This window comes from Nothoprocta perdicaria, unplaced genomic scaffold (assembly GCF_003342845.1).
Source record: "Nothoprocta perdicaria isolate Ctin4 unplaced genomic scaffold, notPer1 scaffold_28, whole genome shotgun sequence".
NCBI lineage: Eukaryota > Metazoa > Chordata > Aves > Tinamiformes > Tinamidae > Nothoprocta > Nothoprocta perdicaria.
In genome coordinates, this window is record NW_020455510.1 from 3,523,717 (window position 1) to 3,549,831 (window position 26,115).

Sequence of the window (26,115 nt, forward strand, 5' to 3'; positions counted from 1 at the left end):
GCTCGACAGTTGTTGCTGGGACACAGACTAGAGCAGGTGGCAGATGTGCCTTGTCTTTTGAGAAAAGAAAGAGTAGGTGAACTTGGGCACAGAGTAACATATTGTGTGTCCATTAAAAGGGTAAGTATAACAGGAAAAAGTCACTGCTTTGAGTAGAAAAGCCACCAATATCAGAAATAAGGCTTACAAGTTTAACACTGTAAAATAATAGTTAATCAGGTAAAATCTCATGTGTTCAAAAATCAGAACTGTTGTTAAAACCTTTATATTATCTCTATATACTATCTCTATAATATTGTACATTTGTTTTGCTTATATTTAATATGTCTATAGTGTATGCAGTGCACTTGTTTTGAATGTGTTGTATTACCTGAATGATAGATTTTGAGAAATATATGTTCATAGTGAGAAATAGAAAACCTAAAACCTGTACTTTCTCTAGCCCAAAACTGGGAAAAGCACATAGAGAAGTGTAATTTTGTAATATATACATAGTTTTTTCAAGATTTAAATTACTGATGCAGAGGTGGCAAGGTCAAACATCAGTAAAAAATTGTTCTTGCATGGGAATGGAAGATCAGTGATATTCTCTGACCCTGCAAATATGTATATATGGTCCCATGAAAACCAGTGAGGCTTTTTACATGTATAGTTACGTATTTGCAAGATGAGCATCTTTGTCAATATCTGTATTAATTGCATACCGCATCAAGTATAAGCACAGTCACAGATGTATGGTCTAGATAACACTTGGCTTCAAGCAATATTGAACCCTATGTAAAGTGTGGCTGCCTGTGATGTTGACGGCTTTGGACCTGCTCACAGCATACTTGAATATGGTACACTTTCTTTGAATTTAATCACCTTCCTTTCTTTCCAACATATTCAAATCTCAATTTAAATTTTAATAAGTGAAGAAAGATGCAGACAGAATTAGCTACCCATTTCTTAAACTGATTCTAAGATCTTTCTGTTAGTTTTCCATCCAGTAACATGAGCAACTTGGCCTGATAAAATTATTGATAGTCTGTCCCTTATGGATAAGATTCTACTTATCAGTCACAATACTGTGCAAAACAAGGCCTTTTCTAACCTTCATCTACCACTCAGTAATGTTCATCATTCGTATTAGCCATCTACCTGCTTGCGATTCAGAGGTATTAGGCTGGAAACCAGGAGGTTTCATCTGAGCAAGCCATTGCAGACTGAAACCACAATCCCAAGCAATTCATGTGGGTCTCATCGACTGTACCGCTGGGACTAACATCAGTGATTCCTGCAGAAACTTTCAGAGAAGTGAGTCTAAGCATCTCTCCAAATAGATGACTACACTGCCTAGGCCTTGACAGGCTATAATAGGAGCCAAGATGTCTAGTTCACCCTGGATCATTTTAATGTAGACACTTAGTTGGCTGTGCCAGTCTTAAACCGAACCACTTCCTAAAGGCATTTTCTCCCCCCCCCCCTTTTTTTTCCTTATTTGTTTGGAGGGGAGGAGAGGGAATGTGCAACACTGCTGTTGATGCTCACATACTTTCTATTGGACCTACTGACAAGAGTTCTCTGCAAGGAGTGCAGTCCACCTCCCTCATGACATAGGCATTTTATTCCATTCACTTAATTGACTATCAAGGTTTAGGACATTGTTACCTAGCCCCAACTCTCCTTCTGTCACTCACTATATTAAGGAAAGCCTTACCTGGCTTGTTGATTTGTGTACTGGAAGTGGAAAAGATATTTATGTGAATTACACAGAGACTAAGGAACACACTAAGATACTGTATCCGCTTCTGTTCCTATTTGTATCAATTTCTGGTGGAAAAAATGTATCAAATTGAAGGGTACAAATAAAACAGAAAGTAAGCCATGTTTCAAATGTTCAAATATAAACTGTAACTCTTAAAAGTAAATTTAAGCAGATAATGCAAACTTTCAGTTGCTCAGTTTCCTTCCTCAAGTATTACCTTAACATTAAGTTTTAAGTTTAAGAGTATATTTTAACAATTCAAAACTGAAGTATTAGAATTAAAGTAACATACTGTGTTCATTTAATATTTTTAGCATGTTTATAACAAACTTATTTTTAACAATTGATGTAGCCACTTTTTGTTATTCAACTATAGTTTTTATGAACAGTTAAAAGGTGTCTAGTAAGTCTTAGTAATTGTAAAACTACACTCCCAATGCCTAGAAGCAATAAATACTAAAGGAAGCCAAGCATTAGTGTTCTCATTTCTATCACTTTGTCTAAGTAGCTGCACTTTGGCATTTAGAATTACAACTGTTGGCTATATTAATTCTCCAGTACTGTGTGCTCAAAAGAACAAATATGGTTCTTTAAAATTTTTTTATTAATTCAGACACTGTGAAAAATCGGCCTCTAAGGGAAAAAAAATCACAATAACTGCTCTTAATGCTGCTTTTCAGTTTTATATTTAAATAAAAAAAGATTTTCTGTTTAATAACATGTAGGTACCATGCAATCACCAAAATGGAAGTTTGGCATAACAGGCCCCAACTGACAAGAACACATGTGAATACATTTAAAAGAAGCCACTTTCTCTAGTGGGTGCTGCTGAAATTATGGATTCTTACCATTTTAATTATTAACTACATTAGAAACACTTAAGTTCAAAGTATCAGCTTAAATAACAATACTGTGTTTTTAACCCATCAACACAAAAGAGCTAATTTATCCTAAAAAGAAACCCTCTGGAAAAACTTGAGATTAATGCCATCTCTTTTGTCCATAATCACTCTATAATATATTATTTGGAAATATATGTCAAAAGTTAGCAAAAAGACACAGTCCACATACCCTTGGGAAGCATATCTAGCCACTTTGCCTCACACTCCCTCTCCGCCTTTGGCCCTGGCTTTTTAAAGGAGCTGCCGGCAAGGTAGGCGGAGCCGTTGGCTGTAACGGACAAGAACCAGCTGCGCGCGACTCTTCCATAAAAGGGAAGATTGCTGAGCGCGTGTGCTGATTGGTTAGAAGCTTCTGGAACTTGCCTGGGAGTGCATAAAAGGCCTCGTGAGGGAAGCGTGGTGTGTGTTGGGCTAGTGTCTGGGCTCTCTTTGGGTCTGAGTGGTGCTGTTGGACTCATGAAGGCTGATGTGGTCTCCTAACTTGGAGAGAAAATCCCCTAACTGGGATTTTCTGTGATACTTGTTACTGGAGTTCATCAGTGTGACTGAGGAAGGTATGCAGTGACAGAACTTTATATGAGAAACTGCTGAGTATGACCCTAATCTCTCTCACATGTTTTACTCCAAATATAAGTTGAAGTTCCCTTAAAAAAAAAAAAAAAGTTGGTGTAAACAGTGTATACTTTTTGCAAGGTAGAGGGGCTTTCCCTGCATTCATATCAATGTAGGACTTCATACATTAATGTTTAGGAAACAGTCTTAAGATGTGTTAGAAATTGATGTGTTGAGACTCTAGTCTTTGAGAGCAATGGCAATAAAAGCTTCAGAAATTTCTGGCCTTTGAATACTATTAGAGAAATAATACTTTAAGAAGGTTTTAGACCTTTATTTTTTGGATTTTTTTTAATAATTGAAGTATTCCTATTTTTAAGGTGTAGAACTCAAGTTTATTTGACTCTGTAGCTATTTAGTGGTCTTGAAATCCTGAGTTTATGCAGGAGTGTAGTGGTTTAGTCACATTTTAATGTGTGTCTCTTGTCCTTTAGATTAGTCTGCTGGCAAAGTATGGCTGTGTGTGGCAGCAAAAGGTAAATACAGTATTTTCACAGGAGAATTCAGGAGCTTTCAGAGCAGCCTTTTCTCCACAAATACAGAGTCTTACTGATGATTCAGTACCACAGAAAATATGTAGTGTCAATCTTCTTTTCCCCTAATATTAAGATGTATTTTCTTTTTCATTAGCTTAAAGGCGTCTTAAATATAAGAAAACTTTAGTGATACATTTTAGCTTGATAGCGTTATTAATTTGAAAATCTTTTTTTATCATGATATATTGGTCAAATAGATTTTATTTGAGAACCCAGCAGTTATGATAAACTAAAAGCTCGTTAACTCGTTAACTAGAAAAGCTTTAAATAGATAAAAGTGATAATATGTTGCATATATAGTTAATATTCAAGGAGAAAAATCACCAGAAAGTAATTTTTTCAGAGAGCAGTTTCTTTGGAGTTTTTTTTTCCAACTAAAAAAGTTGTAACTAAAAATCTGTATAAGCATAAGATGAATTATACAAATTATGTAAGCGAAATTTAGATAATTGTTTAGATACCAGTGCATTCCAGTTCCAGTATGTCGTTGACACAGAATAAACTAAGAATATTGGCCTATTTTTCGGAAATGGTAAGATAAGTTTTTAAAGAGATAAATTTTAAGTTCTGTACCCTGAACTAAGTTGGTAATTGCAATAAAAATCTGTTTTAAATTATTTGTAATTAAGTCTCAACTCTAATAGCAAAACCGCACAAACCAAAATCAGTTGCTGGCTCTTGCCTTGCTGGCTTTTGCTTGGGGCCTGGTCCTGCCCTCTCTTACTCTTAATGGTGTTCACTTGTTCTCTCTCTGATTTGCTCCATCACTCACTCCATTTCTCATTCTGTCTTGCTCTTGGATGTGCTTTTGCTTTACCCTCTGCCAAATGAAAGAGAACTGTCAGCATGGTGAAGTATAAGCTTATCAGAATTCTGGGTTGGGGTGGAGAGCCAAATAGGTAAAACTTTGCATGCCATCTCCATACGTTTTTCTCATAATAAATGGTTGCTGCAGTCTTCTAAAGGCTACTCCTATTTCTTCTGTTTGGCATGTACACCTGTCAGCTCTAGTAAGTATAGATTTACTTGAGTGGAAATAAGGGATGTATTTATATGAAATGAGGTTAATAAATGTTAATTATTTTTTCTAAACTGTATTGACAGTAACTTTTGGATTTTGTGAATTGATCTACATTGCTTTTGAACTGCTCAAGTATAATAATATGAAAAATCACACTTTTATTTTGTAATAGAGAAAATGTATTCAATATTTTTCTAGCAGTTAGAATTGCAAATAATCTAATAATGAAAATGAAAAATATTAAACCAAAGTGTGATTTTTATAAGTTTTGGGTTTCAGACTGCTATCGAGAAACCCTGATGTGTGATGAACAAAAATTATATATATGTATTTTTTGAAATGTGCTTAAAAGTATATTCACACCTGCAAATTGTCTTCAGTTTAAATGGATGTTAGTGCTATGAGCTATTTTCATAGAAGAGGATAGAGCAGTTGAGAGCAAGGGAATGAAACACTTTGATTGGCAGAGAAGATGAGATGTTTGCAATTTTAATCAAATCTAAAATGAAGACATATTTCAAATAATATGTCAGGCTAGTGTTTGTGAGTTTAAAATCTAATGACAACTGCTGTCATTATTAGTTAAATATAGCCATTTTGCCTGTGGCGATAAATGAGGACACTTCAGAACATGCAGAAACAACTTTCAAGTATTTAAAGGGAGTGACTGTAAACTTAGTTAAACACAGGAATGTGACTTGGGCATAATGCATGTAGCCCAAATACAGAGGCATCTGTATGAATTGAATGCAGGGTTACATCTTGTTACTACAAGAGTCTTTAGATTGTGCAAAACTCAGACCTTTATGCATATTTTTTCCATGTTCTATAAATATATTCCAGAGTTTTATATTTATCATAGAATCATAGAATCACAGAATGCCGAAGGTTGGAAGGGACCTCAGAGGTCATCGAGTCCAACCCCCCTGCTCGTGCAGGGTCACCTAGAGCACGTGGCACAGGGCTGCATCCAAGCGGGTTTTAAAGATCTCCAAAGAAGGAGACTCCACAACCTCTCTGGGCAGCCTGTTCCAGTGCTTTGTTACCCTCACAGTGAAGAAATGCTTCCTTAAGTTCCTGTGGAACTTCCGATGCTTCAGTTTGAAGCCATTTCCTCTAGTCCTATCCCTGCCCACCACTGAAAAGAGGCCGCCCCCCTCCTCCTCACTGCCTCCCTTGAGGTATTTATACACGCTGATCAGGTCCCCCCTCAGCCTCCTCTTCCCCAGGCTGAACAGGCCCAGCTCCCTCAGCCTTTGCTCACAGGGCAGATGTTCCAGGCCCCTGATCATCCTCGTAGCCCTGCGCTGGACTCTCTCCAGCAGCTCCACATCCCTCTTGTACTGGGGAGCCCAGAACTGGACGCAGTACTCCAGATGTGGCCTCACCAGGGCTGAGTAGAGGGGGATGATCACTTCCCTCGACCTGCTGGAGACGCTCTTCTTAATGCACCCCAGGATCCCGTTGGCCTTCTTGGCCACCAGGGCACACTGCTGCCTCATGGTCAACTTGTCACATAACATGGTCAACTTATCACATAAGCATATGATGATATTAATACATATATTTAAGATGGATTTCTACGTTCTGCACAATAGCTTTAAAAATTCACTCAGTTTTCACAATATTAAAAAATGTGAACTTTTGTTGTTGTTGGCATTTGTTTCTGTAAAAGTGAGGAAATAGATAAGATGATGAATGGGTACATAGACAAATCAGCGGTTTCATGAAAGAGGAATATATACTCAAATATGTTTTACAAGTGTTACTTTTTTACCATTTCAAAATGTCATAACTTTGTAAATGTAGTTCTACAGTAAAGGTATAAAGCAATTAGGAATTAAAAAGATGGGAATTAAGAGATCAAGAAAGATGTAGTATGAATAGTACATTTTGATATGAGTTCAGTGTATTGAGAAATGTATGTAATGTACAAAATCAGGCCTGAGTGTTGTGGTCAATACTTGGATAGGAAATGTGAATGGAAAATTCAAGTCCTGTGTGACTTGACAGTTAATCTGTCAATGACTTTTAATTTATAATGGATCGGTGTATTGTCTTGCCCTTATGAAACATTTTGCTGGAGAAAGGGATTCCTTTTGCATAAGAACTTGAACTGTAACTCTGTTGTCTTGAAATGATTAAACATTCATAACCACTTAGCAGCATCTGTGTTACTGTCTTTAAGGAGGGGTTAGATAATGTTCTGCTTATTCAGTTTTTACTGTAGTTGCAATTTTTGAAATTGATCCTCACATTCCCTACTGAATTACTGGCTAGTATGCAGAGCTCGAATCACTTCAAGAGCTAACATAATTTAATTTTTAAAGTGAAGATACACTCTGACATAATTTCTGTAAAATGTATATGAGTAAATGTACCAGTGTATGTTAAATGCAGTCCTCCAAGGCTGAAACACGTTCTGCAGCTTGTTTGAAAATACACTAATTTCAAAATATGCAATATCATATTTCTTAGCTGGTATCTCAATACCTGTTGTCTAATGATAGTTGAATGTTTTTTTCAACTAGTAGTCAAATTAGACTTATTGCCCATACTTCTTGTTTACAAACTATTTATCTTTGGTAATCAGGAGTGAATTCATAGTCAAGTCCCAAGAGGAAGTAATTGAAGATGCGCTGATCATACCTTTTCAGGTGCATCTTCATGAGACTAAAATCTAATACCACTTGGTCCCTCCATCAGCAGGTTCCAAGAGGTAGCAGGCTATCCTTTATGTTGAATGGATAAGATATTGTTATCTCTAGTTGCCCTAAATTAGTTGTTTAAAACAAATGGGTGGTATTAACAAAAAGTGCTGTACAGCATAAGAATATCTTCCAAAATAGTTATTTTTTTTGTGAGAGTAAAATACCTTTCTACATGGATAACTGACTGATGCTTGAGCATCCTTTTTTAGGGAAAAGTTTATTTCAAGTTCTTCTGTGTGATCCTGTCCAACTATTTTGATGTCTCTACTGAAAAATAGAGCGAAACATTCCTATGTAAATAATAAAGCAATTGCAATGAGATATTTAATAATCGGAACTATGAAACATGCAAAATATTAAGCAATTCAGTGAAGCCTACCTGCATTTTGCAATGTATTGTTGTTAGTTTTAGCTGTGGGAAGTAAGAATTGGAGTTTTTGGTACTTCTCTCTTCTACTTAGTAATCTAGTTTTATGTGTGTTGGATAGAAGGATGTTTGGATCCTAAGACTCTGCTCAGAGCAGTTAACATTAGCAAAGCTTTCTAATGCTGAAGCCTGATTTGTGGCAGTGAGAATGTTTAGAGTTTTAGCAGCAAATGCTGGTTCACAGCAACCATAGAATACCTTCCTGGCATCTGTAAGTGCATGTTTGTGCTGTTTGAAAAGTAAAGATGAGAGAAACTGGTAAATTCCTACTAGAAAAAGGAATGGCTGTGGAGAGCAGAACAGGAAAATGAGGCTACATCCACATTGGCCTATAGTGCAGTACAGAAAAACAGATCTATAGAACAAAACAGTCAGTGCAAAGGACCTTAAGTTCTAACTACATACCTCTTAAGAACATTTGCTCTGTGCTATTGAGGCTTAATGAAGTGATTTAGGTAGGCCTCTGGAGCACATGGACTTCCTTTGCATGAGACTAAATGAACAATGTGTGATCTGGAACTGCCAAACAAGCTAAAATGCATAAAGTAATTTACTCACTAAAAATTTAATTCTTTGTTTGAACTAGAACACCAATCTAGATGCATCCTTATAGGAGGAGAACAAAAGCTTTACAATGTTGTAAAAACTTAAAAGTGGAATTTGCTGAAGGTTAACCTTGTTTGCAAAATGACTCCTATTAGGTTAACAGATTTACAAATTTGCTTTTTCAGTCTAAATTAGCACAGCTGTACTGAATTGAAGTTAGCTAGTTTACATTCATTAAAGATCTGATCCACGGGGTTCAGAACGCAGTTTGAAGTTCCATAGGTTGACAGTCACTCAGAGTATTTTAACAGGGAATGTCAGATAAATGAGTTGCTTTTCACATTAATTGCCAATGTTGTCAATGGAAAGATGAAGTATGGTCTGAAACTTGTGCAGATTATTATAAAAGCACAGACATTTACATTGTTGTGGTTTTGAGGGAGATGTGCACATTAAAATAATGAACTCTTGCTTTATATTTTCTAATAAAACAGAGTTAATCTAATGTGATTTTAGTGGTGTTGGATTATTAACAGATAATTTTAGAGGGTTTCATCCCCAGGTTTCAGTATATATTGAGTTCAGACTGAGTAGTTACTGGTATAAAGAATTTATTGGCACAGTTGTGGTTTTCAATTCGATGGCTTCTGAATGTTTCCCCATGCTATGTACTGCAATATTTTTTTTTGAGATTTAATTGCAAATGTGTTTCATGCAGAGGCCCTACATCACTTAGAGGTCATTTTCTAGGGTTTTAAAAAGCAATAGTTTCAGATTTTTATTTCACTTCCATGATGTAATGTCAGAATTCAACTCATATTGTTCAAAAAGATCAAATTTAATTTTCTTGAAGCAAAAAAAATGAGAAGCATTTCATTTTTGTAGGTGAGAAGTGAAATGTTCCTCTCTGCTCATTGATAGAGGCATGCTAAGGTGAATTTTAATTATGACTAAATTGTGGTATTACTCTTTCATACCCTGAACATCTGTTCCCTTCAGGAATGATGATTTATGCAGGCTATCACTGCAGACAGCTTGCTACAGCTTATGTCACGGTTAGTAGGAATCTGGTGGTAGCATTTCAGAAAAGACCAGTATCTAAGTGGAGACAAGCCAGTGTATGTTATTAAGGTAATAGAGAAAGGGGAGCATGATGTGTCTGTTTTAATTTTGAAGCCAAATATTGACTTTAATTTTTTACTTATTTTTCTTTCAGACCATCTGTCATTAATGAAGGAAGTAACTTGGGCAGTGAATGGCCTGGTTCTTTGTAATGATGTCAACTGACGAAAATGACTAATTTCCAACTGCATAAAGAAAATAAGAGAAGACCTCATAGTTTTAGTATTTAAGAACTGCACAGGGTAGGATGGCTTGACATTGTTGCATCACAGAATCAATTTGAAAAGGTAATTTTTTTATTAGTATCTCCAAAAGGTATTTGTATGACTACATATTTTAAAAACAGCTAAAGTGTGCTTAAATTACAGAGCCTTGGGTTTCAACAAAGCTGGGATTAAAAGTGTTCAAGTTGGTTAAATTTTTACTTCAGAGCTCACTTGTCTCCTGATAGCTGTCCTTTTAATCTGATGGTTTTTGTTCTGTAACCATCTTGCCTCTATTAATGACAGTTTCTTCTCCTAGCTTTGTCCATGCTATCCAGCAGTACAGATTATCTGAGGATTTATTACCAAGGCACAGTACTTGTAAAATTGAGACTTGCCTTCTATTTTATTTTTGAACATAAATTAAATTTTGATTGGGTTAGGTATTTAAATTTTAAATAGCCAAAATATTTGTGTTAAAAGATATGATACTCTAAACATATAACAGCATATTTCTGAAGTTAAGATGCATGCAGTGTTTTTTCTCCTACACAGAGGTATTTAAATATCTACTTGGCAATTCAGCAGATTTTAGAGTTGTTTCTACACTCTTTGTAAGTAATTGCATAAATCTAGTAGAGTGTATGTGTTTGTCCTGAAGACATATGGCATATATACACTGTATCTTCTCACCTTTATTATCCTATGAATTATGGAAAATAAGGTTCTAATAATATAAATTTTCATACCTATACCTGCTTCTGATTTACAGCAGTTTGTAGCAGTTTCACTCTGTAAAATTAATTTTGGATGACTGAAGCATTCGTTTTCCAGTCTACCTTGCATTTTGAATTTCAGAAATTCTTTTTTAAAGTTTATAGGGCTATTCTAGTCTTCATATTGAGTAATTTATCTGTCAGGCTCTGTATAAAAAAAATCAACCATCTCTATGCTTTTTAAGATCAACAGTGATAAAAAATATTATCCTCTATTATGCCATATGTAGCTGGCTTTATTACTTTCAGCGTTGATGCAGGTATTCAAGAAATTGTTATTCATGATTGCATTCAATGTTTTAAACAATACACTCTACAAATTTAACTGTTAGCTGCAACATTCGGGATACCAGACCAGTGAGGATAGTCAAAATACATAAATCAAACTTGTCTATTTAAGCAAAATATTTCAAGTTTGAATATCACACAAAATAAGAAAAGTGATAAAAGTATTAAGCAGTCCTTTTTTTTCTAGTAATAACTATCTTGATGAAAACTATCAAGCTGTTATCCTTGAGGTCTAACAGATTATTACTTAAAAAGGATCTCCAGAAGAGATCCAATGTGCAGTTTTAAACACATTTGAAGATAGCATATTCCAGTACAGTTGCCAAAAAAGCAGTCTTGCCCTTCATCTTTTGTTTCTAGCCTTTACAGTTCTTGTAACTTTCTTGACAGCCCAAGAGTTTTGTTCTGTAATTCAATGAAACGTAGGGAAGTTGCAGATCAAAATTAAACCGATTATTGTCAATATTAGTCTTGAATAACTTCTAGAATCGTGTTGACTGTTCAGCCATGTATTTGCTTTTGTCAGCCCAAGAGAAAAGTGGCATGGAGGTAGGAAAAAAAAAAAAAAATGAGCCTAGAAGTTAGAAGAACTTGGGATTGTTTTAGCTTACACTTCTTAGAGAGCAAGAGCAACTAAAGTCAAAGGCATAGTTAACGTTTTATGTGCGGTTTATATTTTATACAAGGATCTTGATCTCCACTGGAAGAATGATACTTTGTTGTCTCAGGTATTCAGTGCAATAGTAAGCATAAAATTGAAACATTAATTTGAAATGCCACTTACTGCTGTATAGTGATTTAAGGAGCAAAAATTTCTTGCTTAAAGTTGACATTAAAAAGAGTTGTAGGGCTGTGTCCGACTGAAATTTTGATCCCATAATCCTGTTTTCGAGTGGATCTCTAAATGAGAATCACACATTGTGTGAACACATTGTGTTTGCACACACATTGTGAATAAAACACATTGTGTGTGTACACATACACACAAAAATATAGTGTGATCTTTTTCAGCATACTTGCCTCAGGTCACATCATAGACTATATCAGAAGCAGCAAGAGTATTCCTTTCTTTGAATGCAGATGCTATTTATTATCTGGATGGGACATGATTCCTTCCTTTTGCAACCTTCTTTACCTAGCATGATTAAAAATGCAACATTTTTCCCCCTGGGTAATTTAAAAAGGCTCAGCAAGTTGTTAGAATTGTTAAGAAAAAAAAGGTATGCTTCTTTGCAGTCAGTAACTTATTTCTTTTTTAAGCTTCTATTCATTAATGAAAAGTAGACCTAGGTGTACAAAGAGTAAATTCAAGTGATGCAAACATTTGTTGTTTCTTAAGAAGGTCTGAAACTCAGGAAACTCAAATGCTTGATTCTTTGTTTTGAAATCCTGGCAACAGTGATAATATTCTCACTTCAAGTCTGATAGTTTTGTATCACTGAAAGAATGAGGAAAAATGTCAAAATGAACAATTGCTGGCTCTGTTTCCATTCTCAAAGCTGCACTTGCTGGATTGTACAGTCTTCAGTCCTCCTCACATCTTCATTTGATCACTGTGTAGGCTTACCGTGAACAAACTGTCCACCTAACGTACAGCAGTCAATAGGCTGAGGGCATATGACAAACAAGATTTGTAATTTGTTAGAGATGTATTTGTTTCATGCTGAAAATGCCTTTGTAATTAACACTGAAAATATGATTAAAAATGGAAACAATAAGTATGCTTAAAAGATGTAAAAGGAAAGAGAATTACTGATTTTTTTCTAAGACACAGCTCTGAAAATAACTTTTGATGTGAGAAACACAAGTACCAGTCCACACCTTTTGGTGGTTCTTAGATTTGAATGAGCTTCTCCTAAATCCATTCAATGTGAGTATCAAAAACAACAATTCCTGAAAGACTTGGCATCAACTGTAAGCTATTGTAGTGCATACTTGCACGTTTTCCTGTCTTCTCTTCCATGTAGCCAGAAAATGTGTCCTGAATTAGATTGCAGTTTGGTCCAGAAATCTGGCAAAAGCGGGAGGGAATAAACTGTAATTCAACCATCGTAAGTGGTACACAGCATCTCCAGAAGAGTTCATGTTTGTGTATATTAGAATGTTGTGCATGTTTGAGTATTGAGACTACTGTAATTGCCACAGAAAGTGAAAAAAAGAGAGGGATGGGGGAAGAGGAAATGTTTTATTGATTGTTCATTTCCTTTGTCTTCAAATTGTGTTTCTCCAGAGAGGTAGTATCTGCCCCAAGTTTGATGTGAAATGTTTGACTTAGGTGCTTCATCTCCTACTGATCAATATTAAATTTGAGCATGTTTTATTGTACTTGCTTCTTGTAACTGGACTCTTTTCTCTTAAAATTTACCAAACTGATAAAGTTTTTTCCTTCAGTTCCATTTTGTATATGAGCAACTTGAAAAGGATAGCTTAGGATCTTCACCTGACTGACCTAAAATAGACATGATGGATGAGTAAACTTCTGTATTTTCCTTTTGACTTTTATTTTCAACAGTTTCATGAAAAATGAATTCTTTTGGTCAGACGATTGCCATTGCTGTCATCAAAAAAGTAACTTGTGGGCTATCTGTCTTGGACTTTATTCCAGAGAATGACAGGTAATTTCACTAGCATCATTTGAGTGACAATTTTTACTTCAATCACATAACTTGTATAGTGATGATTCACCTCTTTGACAAAATTTGCATTCACTGAATAGTATTGCACGATATAAAAAGCGATTGTACATAATCTCAAGTATTGTGGTTGCTGTAAAATTGGACAGAAATGAGCTGAATATTCAATAATACATTATTCTGAGGTGTGTGCATATATATACACATGTTTATAGATATATATATAAAACTGTTGGTGAAAAAATGCTAACATGAAATCTGTATTTTAAAGTCAGTTTACTGACATATATAGTTTCAGGCTGGAAACATGGTTCAGCATAAAATCTTAATAGGGAGAGTGTTGTCTGATTGGAGGCGGGGGGGGAAGCTGTGGTGAATGATCGGGGAAAAATTAAGAACAGTGCAAGTATGGAGAATAAACATAACTTAGAATTTGACTTCACAGTCAAGAAATAGCTCTTGATCTCCTGTGTTGTGATGTTTCACAACAAGCCAAAAGAAATTTATTACTAGGCTTGTTTTTTTCTCAAAAATGTTTCTAAAGCCAAGTTTCTATCTGAGTAAGCAGAATATCTGAAGGTCAGATCTTACTTAAACTTGGTATATTTAATGAGAATCCAAGATGAAATTGAATGAATTTTTTATTTGCATAGAATTTAGCATAGACTTTTTCAGGGCTCAATTATAAAGGTATAGAAAGAATAATCAAGGCCCCATTTCTCTTCCCATTTCTACTGCAACCAGTGTTACTGGCACTAGAATGTTATATACCTTAACTACTGCTCGGGAGCCTTTGGCTTGAGTCACTGGGTAACTTGAAAGAAACTGCTAATTGTTACTTAGTTCTGCAATGACCTGTGGTCTGTGAATACACACTCAGATAGTATTGCTCTCTATACTGTTATCCTGTTAAATCTCTGTGACCAGTTCTTTAGGGCATATTTGGAATGATTGTTCGGAATAGTAGTATCAGCAAATGTCAAGCATAAAACTGTGGGCTCAGTTGCTCAATCATCAGTTTCATTCACCTTCTTAAAGTTACTGTAAAATGCCATGAAGAAGCCACAACTGAGTCTCTTCATTTTACATTATAGAAAGTTAAAAATTGGTCATTGCTTAGGTGGAAGAGAAGCAGAGAGCAATGACTATTTACTCTGGATCATCTTTATAAAGATCTGTTGGCACAAAGGAAAAAGAAGTATTCAGATTCTTCTCAGTGATACCTAGTGACAAGAAAAGAAGCAGTAGGCAAAAACTGATGTGTAGGATATTCCACTGAAACATAAGAAAGCTTTTCCACAGTGAGGATGATTAGAACATTGGAAAGGGTTACTTGGGTTAACACAGCTTGTGTTGTGGAGTCTTGATCCCCTAACCTCAACTATTCTGTGGATCTATGATCTAACCAGGTAGATTGGAGTCCTTTACTTTAAGAAAGACATAGCAATAGTTAAAATTTATATGCTATTTTAGATTTCAATTGTGTCTTAATTTGACTTTGAACTTTCCATAGAAGATGAGAAAGGAGGAAAAGCTGACTAAAAGTTTAGTATGAGTGGTTTTGTTGTATCCAAATCCAGATACAGTTGACACACAATTAAATAGCTTTCATCTACTGTTCTAGAATGATGGAAACATGTTTTAGCTTGATTGAAGTCAAACAGAGCAGATGAAATAAGTCTATGTATATATGTATTAAAGCATATATATGTATATAAGTATAGTGAGGGTTCTGTTGTGCAGATGGAACACTTGGACATTGCAGACACATTACCTTTCTTGTTTTGCAGAGATATTGTAATGTCATTACTTTCCTGCAGGCCATCACAAGTTGTCACTTCTGGTTGCTGTTGGCTTGTTTTTGCTGTGGTCCCACATGCTACTGTTTGTGAAGTCAAAAGTCATGTAGTGGCTGGAAATATATGTCACTCTTGCAATGTGAATGGAGTGAGAAGTAAAATTAAGGATTGTGTAACTCTTTTTGGCTTGATCTAATTTTCTGAAAGATTTTTTTAATGACATCTGAATAATGAATAAAACTTTATGAATTTTTTATAGAAGGCATTTAAATGACTTAATATTTGGATAGTATCTTTAATTAGTAGGAAGATGTCATTTTAGATGTATGCTATTTTTACATAGCAAGTTATTTAAATAGATTAATTTTGTATGCTGACCTGTTAAAAGCTATTCTAGTGTAAAAAAAAAAAAAAAAAAGTGCAGGGTGGTTGAAGTGGAGAAAGGGAGAAAGAGGCATAAAGTGTATTGGAAAACTACCAAATGTCCCCTGCAAATGGACCCTATTCAGAATCAGTAAGCGTATGATGAGTGAAGTGGTTTTGAATATCGCCTTTAGATTCCATGCTGTTACAAGGCCAGCCCTGAACATGGCAACTCTTATTTCCACACACAGTACCTCTTCACTCTCAATTTAACCCAAAAATCTGATGAACCCATTACTCCATACTTGATTTCATGGAACAAGGGGTAGATATAGTTACAAATGATCAATCACAAGCCGTGAACCAAAGCAGCAAGGCATTAACAATTCACACCATTTCGGTCCACTTGCTCAAGCAGAAGATGTGCCAGCATATTTAATGCACAGCTACTTCGTTCAGTTCAAGAAAAGACATGACTCATGCTCATTTTAGGAACTGAGGAGTCTTCATAGGTTTTCATGCCTACTACCACTGACTGTTAAAGAGTATGGACTTCTAAACAATTAGTATAACCAGGTGTTCAGTGAAGGTCACAGAAATGGATGATAGTTTTTAAGCTGTGTATTGTTCAGCTTAAAAATAAATAAAAGAATGACCTGGGAAATAGTTCCCACAATACAGCCAAATCCTATTGTACAAATTGGTATTGTACAATCCACATCTTGTTCAGCAGTATTGTAACATTGTGGACCCCACAGGCATATGCCGTCAATTTAATGGGATCACTGAAAAAGCAAAGCAGCTGTGAAAGATTGCTTTAAGTACAGCAATCGTGTGCTTGTCATTCTGCTCAATGGTGGAAAAATCCAAATTCAGATAGGCATCAGTATTTAAGAAAATGACTGCTAAAGCATCTCTCATAAGTACCTTAGGGACAATATGATTTGACATACAGCATGTAAACAAAAGTACACAGCAGCTGCTAGATTAGTATTTGTTTGAGTAAAAATGCACTGAGGTAATTTAAACAAGATAGGAAACTGCGTGTTCTCCCTCATTCTGTCTTCCTCTGCAGACCACAATTTTAGATAGTAATGCCAGTTGCTCTGGAACACATAGTATTGTGATGTTACCTAAATATAGGAAACAATCAAGCACATGTGTAAGGTAATATGGTCTGGTGCCCTCTGTGATGTATCTACAATATGCAATGCATATTGAAACTTCCTTTAGGAAAAGCCTTGTCCTTGAGATATATAAGAAGGATTTCTTATATTGTTACCATACTGAAGGGTTTTTTTCCAACTGGAAGAAAAAAAATCGGTTATTTCTTGTTATTCTGGTAGATAAGAAAATAAATACTTGTTATGTAGCTTCTTTGCTATGAAAATGGTATTGAAAGGATTTTAGCATTATGCCAACACTTTTATTTCAGTAAATTTCTAAGCTAAGTAATAGACAGCGGCCAAACTCAATTTTGGTGGACAAGTGCTGATGCAGTATTTTGAAATTGTGCATAAATTAATTTTAAAAAATCCTTAGATTTTTTCCTCTCTATACTCAAAGTTTTTTTCTGGCTTTCTGACTACCTTCATTTCAACAGCTTCCCTTGAATGGAAGCTCCTTTCTTTATAATTTAATGTTTTGATGTAAGATTCTGTTAGTGGATACTTCTCAGCTATTCCATGAATATCTCACATTAACATTGCTAATCTAATAACTAAGTGTCCTAACGAGTAGTACCTAGAATTTTCTTGGTTGGCCCCTGTGCTTTATTTCCACGAGTTGACTGCCTTTTGCTGTGGTTGACACCTTTGTTACTGAACTTAATATTATTTAGTTTAGCTTTTGTAATGCTATAATGTTGAAAGAATTGTGCATCGCTCATAGTCAAATTTTGCATGTATACTCACTTTACTTTCCTTGGTGAACTGGGGTCTGTAAAGTTGTAGTTTCGAAGCAGACTAGAGGAGCTGGGAGCTTTGTGAACTCCTTACCATTCAAGTGTGTCATCAAAAAGGCTAGCAGCATAACAGTAATGAATCAATAAATTGGCACCTATATCAATGTATTGGTTATGTATTGATATCAACATTTGATGCGGATGACTGATGATATATCTAGATACCTAGCCATATGATTGATGGTTTCGCTGGAAATTATTCTTAGTGCATATCGTTACCAGTTGTAGATGAGAACAATGTAAACATTCTTAGTTGAGCAAAGATTTTTGAGCAACAATGCATTTTTTACCTAGATTACTAAAGCTATTTCTGGAATCAGAGCTAGGTGTATTTTAGTCAAGTGATAATCTTTTGAAATCACTACCTTGCTCTGCTTATTTTGAGTCTGGAAATAAAAAGGTTAAGTAATGAAGCAAATATTGTGGGTAGAATCTGGTGATGTTTATGAAAATGATTATTTGTAATGGAAATGATTAAAAAGATATCGAGCTAGATACTTAATGTGACTAGCCAAAAGACCGTATGAGAGGTATGTTTGACAGATGACACTTTGGATCTTTTCACTTCTGAGCTGTTCCACCAGGTCCCAGAACTGTCCTCTCTCCTGTAATATTCACTGCCTTCATTAAGGAGAGTTAACTCAGCTGTGTTTTTTTGTTGAAATTCTTTTGGTTAAAAAAAATAGTTTTTGAGAGTAACACGCAATCCAAATGCTTGATCACAGCTCTTTCAGTCTGCTTTTAGTCAGAAAAGCAGTACTACAAGTGTTGACATTCATTTCTGATTTGAAATCTTAGTTAAAAGCACTGAACATTGACTTAATTTATCAAAGTTGCTTGTAATATTTCCAGTCACTTTACTTGGGGACCACCGATTCATCTTCTTTTGTTGAAAACAAGCATGTGCATAACCACTGCCCATCAGGACGCTGAATGTAAATTTAGTTCTGATATTGCCTCTTTCACTCAAGTAAATTGACTCTCACCTTTGTTTTTGGTCAGACATTGTTCATTACCTTATTTCATTGTTTTAGTTTTATGTCTTTTGTGTTAACAAGTAGCAGTGTTGTTAGAGTAGGGTGTCTAGTTTGCTGATTATTTTGAAATATTTTTCTCAATTTACTTAAATGGCCATGTTCGCAGAGCTTTAATAGTGAATCCGGGGCAGCATGCCCCCTTGGCGGGGTCAGCATATCTTGGAGTCCTTTAAGGTATATTTTAAATAGAGTTACTATTTAGCATTGTTAGGAAGAATAGACTAATATCAATATTAACCTTGTTTACTGAACCATTCTCAGCTGCCTTGTGTGAAGTCTGGCTCCTCTTTACGTCAGTGGAGTTTTTATCGTTGACTTTTAAAGACAAGACTTTAACCTGTGTTCCAGTGTCTGTAGAACATTGAGCCTGTGTGCATACATATATATTTTTAAATATATTTTTTAAATTGTTCCTGTTTCCATTTGTCACTGATAGAAGTTTCTGCTTACCATTTTTCCACTGTAACGAAGATCGTGTGAGGGCTGTAGACAATTGTAAATTAGTTCTGAATAATAATATGATAGGATTCCTTCAAGGTATTACTTAAGTGTTGTGGTTCTAGTTGAGCATTAAGGGTAGCATATAAGCAAATCTTACCTATCTTGCTGAAAAGAGACCGTACTGTCTTGTGAACCTAACAGCTGGAATGTCAGTGGACTTGAAAAATGTAAAAAGATTTTTGTGGACCATTGCAGAAAAGACATTTATGCCAAGTATGCAGGATGGAAGTAGGTAAAGGGATATATGCTGAAGAAGCAGACAAGTTTATATTGCAACTCCTGGAGTTTGTCATATGGGAATGAATAGAGAATGAAAAAAACTACTGATCAGATAATCTTATTTCCTGAAATAGTGGAAGTCATACAACTTGGATTCCAAGACAATTAAAAAAAGTAAGGCTTTTCAGAAATAAACATATGATTTTGCTTTCTTGCATGCTGAAGTCCCTCTTAAAATGCATTTCAACAGGGGCAAAGTGCATTCTCTTGCATGTTTTCCTGTTTTCTGCAAAGATGGGTTTAACTCTTATGTTACTTCAATATTTGTCTTGAAGTCACCAGTTATAAAAGAGCCCACATATGAATATCTCTTAACCAAATCAAAGTAAGACCTTAGTTTTCACAGCTGAATGAACAGCTATTGAGGCTAAATATTTGTCATGTCTGAAAGCGATGTTTGTCTTCTGTTCTCAATAAAGTATGCAAAAAGTGTAATTTATCTACTGATACTCTTCTCTGACAAAGCATGTAGTCTTTTGTTAGTATTCATGTACCTAGGAAATTGACCATTTATAAGATCTATATAGCAAGCATGAGTATATGACTGTAAATCGATTAGATATAAAATCATGCATTTTTCAAAGTAAGTCTTGCAATTAATTTTGTTGTGCATTTCTAGTGTGTTTTGAAGTATGTTTCTAGTAAAAGCAGATTTGAGAGGTTTTTGCTGTTTTATGTTAGAATATCATGTGAAAGAATGGAATGCGATTTAATGCATTTTTGTTTTATTGTATATCATAGTACAGTAGAATTCAAAATATTTGTGAAGCACGCGCATCTAAGTAATACCTGAAGCTAAAATAACCGTTCCTTATTTATCACATATTTTGGCATTAGTTCCCGGAGGGAATACTCACAACCTTTACAGTGGTTTACTGTCTGAAAATAGCAAGAAAAATATCTTGAGACCACTACCATGAATCAACTTTATGTATCTTTTCATTTGACCTTTCCTCATTATTCAACAGCCACACTGAGCATTTTTATTTGTTAAAAGTTGTTTTTTGAGCAGTGGCCCCAAAAAGGCTGTAATATTGTTTATGAGAGTGATTAGATTTATGAATGCTGTTAGATATTATGAATGCACTTATATGTTAGGTGTATGTAAGCTCCTCAACAGGAAACTGTACAGAAACAACATGGATCTTTCAATTTTATCAGGACAATGCAAGCAGATTTCAGCAAGGTTGGTTCCAACTCATCTGTGATAAATGAGAAGATAAGGCAATCAGTGCACACCATGACACTCTGTGCAGCTAGTTAGGCACACTTCAGAACTATTCAGGTGTGCTCACGAAGCTTATGAGTCTTTCATGGGGGGGGTGTCTCAATATAAATACATCCTTCATGGTGGCCACTAGAAATGCAGGAGTTGCTTTTCCAGGACTTAACCCAGGTCAGATATAAATAATAGATATTAAGAGTTAGTGCTGATGCTGTGTTACAGACTGCATATTTCAGTTGGGTCAAAAGAGTAATTTTTTTTTCTTTTTCTTTTTCTTTTTTTTTTTTTTGCATAGTTTCTCTGCTCGACAAATGCCTGCAGAATTCCATGCTTACAGAATTCGATCACACTTTTGCGTGGACCTCTATGGGTCCCCTAAGAAGGCATCAGCCCCTCAGGAGCAAGGATATACATCCAAGGAGTTCTATTGGCCCTGCACCAGTGATTAAAGTCTGCAAACTGTTGCAAACGGGTGAGTCGTCCCACTCTTTAGAAGTCTGTTTTTTGTTCTCATTTTCAAATGTATTGGTTGTCTAAAAGCACTGATTGGCGCTGTGTCATAAAGAAAGCTGACATATTGCATTAGCTGCACTTCTTGGTAGGAAAACAAAATGCTTCTATAATCTGAAAGGCGACAATAAAAAGGAGCTAATTGTACCTCTCTTCTAGTGGGGGATGTCATGTGCCTCTTAGCTACACACTGTGCCTAGCTGTCATGTTTCTTATGTGGAATTATGTGGAAATTCTCTAAAGCAGTTATTTAACATTGCTTGTTCAGCATATGCAGTTTTTAAGTCTCATATTCTCCACATAGAACTATTCAGTGAAAAAATTTCTTTCAATAACCAAAAAGACATTTCTAAGCATAAGGGATATACCATTATTAAAAATACATGTATAGTTAAGAAAATGACTAAGCTTTTACTTACATGTGCACTTAGTAGCAGATAAGCAGGGTTTAGTTTAGTTTAGTTTGGGGAAATTATAGCTCAGGGGAAAGAAAATGACAAATCAGATACTGAATGTAGCTTTTTGTATTTTGAGAGCAATAAGGTGACTTAATTTCTCTTTATATAGATGCTTTATTTTAAGAAAAACAAAGTAAAAAAACCTAACTGGTTGAGTGCAGTGATTTTTAGTTCACTTATATAAGAATATACATATTTTTAAAGATTAGGTAATGAAGAAAAAGTCAACATACATTTTTTTTCAGGGAAGTATTATGGAGAAATTAAGCAACCAGTGAAGAAACTCAGATTTTAAAATCATCTTGGGCCCCCAGAGTTAAGAATGAATGAATCACATAGATCATGCAACCAGTCTATGTAGAAGGGGGAGGAGAGGTGTAAGCCAAGTGTCAGTCACACTGTTTATACAGCACCTCCTGCTGTCAGATCCATAAAGAAAAATGAGAATTGACTTGGGAAGAGACTGTTCCTGTCTCGAGCTAATAGTGGTCAGCAACAAGAAATAAAAAAAAAAGTGTATGTGTGAGTGAGGAGATGGAAAAACAGGCAGAACCATCCTCCTTCTGTCAAAATGCTTCTGAGTCAGTGCAATGACTCAAAATGCAATACCTCAAAAATGGAGAAATAAGTTTACGTTTTTAGTTGATAATTTGTCATTCTTAAAACAATGCTGTCTGCTGCAAAAGCTGCAGAAATAAAATGTTATATTTTAGTGCCTTAACATATAATAGCTACTCTTTCAGAAAATACATATAACATGCATGCCAAAAGTGGACAAGATATAAATGTAATTAGAATGAAACAGTGCAACTTGTAAGTAAAAACTTCTGTACAAGTCATTAATTAGTGTCTGCTCTTCTCTGTGAAGAATCTTTAAATATATTTCTGTATGTTAACTTAGTCATTTCTCTGATTAGCTAACAGTATTCAGTTGGAAATGATAAATGAAGAAAAATGTCAGTAGTTTCAAATATTTTTCTGAATAAAATTGCTGCTTTTATAAGGAATGATTTGTGTATAAACATATGCACATAGTATAGATATTCCTAGATAGGAATATAGGTTAAAGTTACTATTTTCAAAAAATTATTAAAAAAATGTAATAAACATTACAAATTCAGTGCTGAAATGCGAATTTTGCTAGAACCAGCTAATGTGCTAAAGACTCTTATTATTTTGAGTAATATTGCTTGAAATCTGAGATAGGACATATAATTTGACTTGAAGTGTTTCTGTGTTACTTAGAAAATTTTCTACTGAAATTGTATTAGTAAAGAACAGAAACGAAGAGTGCAATTAAAACTATTAGGTTTAACATCGTATTTTTGGATAATTCTTACAGATATTTTGCTCAAGTTGTCTTATAAATAAATGACTTTGTACGGAGTATGTTATGAAATAGATGCAAGATTAGAATACCTATAATAAACGGTTAGGGCACTAAATCAAAATACTTGACACCCTGTTGTGCCAAGGCCTGACACATGACAAGGCTATGATGAGGGTATACAGTATTTACACCAATATAGCATCTAGCTTTTACTAGACAGCATTAACTAAATTTTGTTTTTTTGTGACTTATCGGAATACTATTCTGAGATTTGCATTGTTTGTATTTATCTTTTCATTTAAATAGAAAGGGAGTAGAGCTGAGAGGAAAAAAGGTGTGTGTGTTGATGGGAGGGGTGGGGGGAAATGTTGATCAAGTATTAATCTGCTAACATTATGTACTCTGTCCATTGAAGTCGAATGGCACATAGAGCGAATAATACACTAATCTGTATTACTTCTCTTGTAATCCATCTGGGTGTCAGTTTAACCGGCATGTGTTGAATGCATGGGTCTGGTTCACAGGCAAAAGGTAGCACAGTATCATTTTTATATTCACTCTGTTGCTCCTTTCCCAAGGAGTTGGAAACAAGGCGGAAGTATCAACTCTCTGGTTTGGTCTTGGTGTCTTTTTAAAAGAAAAAGAAACAGGTTAAAGAGTATTCGAGGTTTTGAAAGTGATTTACACATTTTTAATAAAGGAGAAAGGAAGGCACTATCAGTTTATAAACACTTCACTACAAAGGCCTATATATTTCTTCTCAAGTCTTGCTAATGCAATTATTTATCTGCAATAATGTTAGAAGCGTTACTAAAATCTTGATACAGCTTTTGACATTAAAATGCCATGATGTTTAACACTGAGTTCTGTGATTGGAAGATGCTTAGTCTTCTAACAAAATATAAACAACAATATTAGAATTTTTTTTATAATTACTATTTCATACTCTAACTTGCTATTTTGCATAGCATGTGACTAAACAATCTCTTTTGTGTCTATTAGAAGTTCAGAAATCCAGAAAATGAGCTAAAGGTTAATTTTTGATAATTGTTTTTATTATATGTGCAATTAAGGGAGCGTGTATATAACATTCGTTAGAAAGCTACTGTAGTGTGTATTTTTAAGACAAGGAAAAAATATGTATTGAAAATATAGTTACTTTTAGCTGAAACTTAACACATAACGAAAGAAAATACATTGTCTGATAGTATGAGATGGAGTTAACACTTTCAGTGATGGGGGATGTCCATCTTATTAACATTCTTCCTATGTAGTGGTGCTGTTGGTGGGGGTGTTGAAGTAGGAATGCCATTGTGCAGGGTTCCAGTGTTTGGGGACAAACACTGCTGTGGAGGGAACGTGTGAAAAGGCCATAGTACTGACAGTGAATGAGGAAGGCTGTGCTTTCTGTGTGCTTCAAGCAGGGAAGCTGTCATTCACAGGCCTAGCACAGCTAAACAGAAGCCAAAAGAGAAGACTCAAATACCTTTTAAAATGATATTAATGATTTTTAAACATTTTCTTCATTTAGAATGCTACTTTACTCAAGCTGTTGTTCTGTCCTTTAGTAAATGTCATACAATATACATAACAAGTAGAAGAAAATCTGTCATTAAAATAGTAGATGTTTATTATTGAAAATGTATAGGTGTAAATATTTGAGAATCACAATTGGTTTAAGTATATTTAAATGTTTTGAACCCGTTTTAGATTTCATGTAAAACGTTTTACCACAATTTTAGTGTTGCAGTAAGCTAACACAAATAGTCTTAGGATTCTGTCCTGTGTGCTTTTATTTTTTACTAAAGCTATGTTATTGCACATGGGCATGAGGTGACTGAGCCTGGAGGTAAGAAGTCACAGGAGATAGTGCTGAATGTTCGTTAGCTTGGTCTAGCAGAACTTCCAGTAATAGTAATTATAATAAATAACAATAAATTATATTACATGAAAATAATGGAGCTACTATGCAAAATATGGGCAAGAAAACAAACTGGAATAAAAATGACTGATAACTAGTATTCACTGTTTCAACTGAAGGAAGACTGACCCAGACGTTTTAGTTGGAAAATGTGCATTCGGTGGCTTTGCCATTTTTTTCTAAGCTGAACCTGTGAACATGATAATTCATTAGACTTTGCTATATATGTAGAAATAATATTGAAATTTGAAGAAGTGGAATACTGCAATTACCAGGATAAAGTAAAAAGGAGTGTATTTCATCTGTTTTATTATACTTTTCTTGTAAAACTGCTGTCTCAAATCCTGGTGGTGGAATAGATGTTATGATGCACAAAAGCCTTTCATATTTTTTCCTGTCTGTCATGAACAGGTTTCTGTAATCTCATGCTAAGCTTTCTTACAAATGTGTTTTCTTCCCTTTTTTCTTCTCTTTTTGCCCATACATTAAAAAAAGTCATTATGTGTGATGACTCTGCTGAGAATTTGGATTAAACCAAAACATTAATATATTTTTCTTTGTTTTACTTGAACTTTGTTTTTTATACATTTTTAGATTGGGATTACATCATAGAATTATCCGCAGTTGGTAGAAAAATGTTTTCAGAAAATGCTATTATAAAGTTGGCATGATGGAGAACAGTATATCAAAATCTTCATCTTTGTTTGCAGACAGGTGAGTGTTTTTTGTGACTTTTATGTTTTTAAAAGAATATTCTAAAAATAATTCCAGTATCAAAATCCCTGTTCTGTGATGTAATAAGTCTCTTAAACTTGGATATCTAAGTTTTTTCTTAGTTGCAGCTTCTGCTTAGCCAATTTTATGTGGCATCGACTCTGTTGGAAAATGTGTTAGGCTTTTTATTTCTTAGGTCATATGAAAATAGAATTTTTGCCCATTTAACCTGCATGGGGTTTGTTCAAGAAGTCATCCTGTGTTAAAGTAAATGTAATATATACAGCATGTATGAAAACTGTACTATTTTGGCATAGCTTCTTCTTAAAATAGTTTAAGTACAGTGCTTCAGTAATTTTGAAGTGGAAGGAGAAAACTGCCCTCCTGATAGGTCTGGTATGTGATTCTTGGAATGTTACATTGTTTATAGATTTGAGTGATAGTTGAAAATTTTCCCACAACTGAACTGCACTCTAGTTACCAGAAGTATT

The 26,115-nt window shown here is 34.9% G+C and overlaps 1 long non-coding RNA gene across 1 annotated transcript in view; it reads left to right on the forward strand.

Moving 5' to 3' along the window:
- Window positions 1-3,089: 3,089 nt before the first annotated feature.
- LOC112948880 overlaps window positions 3,090-26,115 on the forward strand; it is a 66,707-nt gene continuing 43,681 nt past the window's right edge. The window contains exons 1-5 of the long non-coding RNA XR_003249716.1: window positions 3,090-3,203; window positions 9,719-9,911; window positions 13,404-13,506; window positions 20,987-21,163; window positions 25,505-25,624. This is a non-coding gene — a long non-coding RNA (uncharacterized LOC112948880). The remainder of the gene's footprint in view (window positions 3,204-9,718; window positions 9,912-13,403; window positions 13,507-20,986; window positions 21,164-25,504; window positions 25,625-26,115) is intronic.